Here is a 237-nt window from a genome sequence, read left to right on the forward strand (position 1 = left end):
TCCATGCCACATGACCTTCAAATGGCAAACTTCCCCGACCTGCCAGTTGTGTGTCTGAAGGCTGTCCTGGTAGCTGGGGGTACATGGCAATGGGATGACCATCATCCCAACCTGCATGCATCCATGCTTGCAAAAGCAAAGGGGGAGGAAGCAAGGCATTTATTTGGAACCATCTTTTCCCATAGAGAGCCAGGTTATTGCATGCCAGGCTTGATAAATGGCCAGAATGGCTAGCTC

The sequence above is a fragment of the Antrostomus carolinensis genome, unplaced genomic scaffold, assembly GCF_000700745.2.
Source record: "Antrostomus carolinensis isolate BGI_N321 unplaced genomic scaffold, ASM70074v2 scaffold26955, whole genome shotgun sequence".
In the NCBI taxonomy this organism is placed as follows: domain Eukaryota; kingdom Metazoa; phylum Chordata; class Aves; order Caprimulgiformes; family Caprimulgidae; genus Antrostomus; species Antrostomus carolinensis.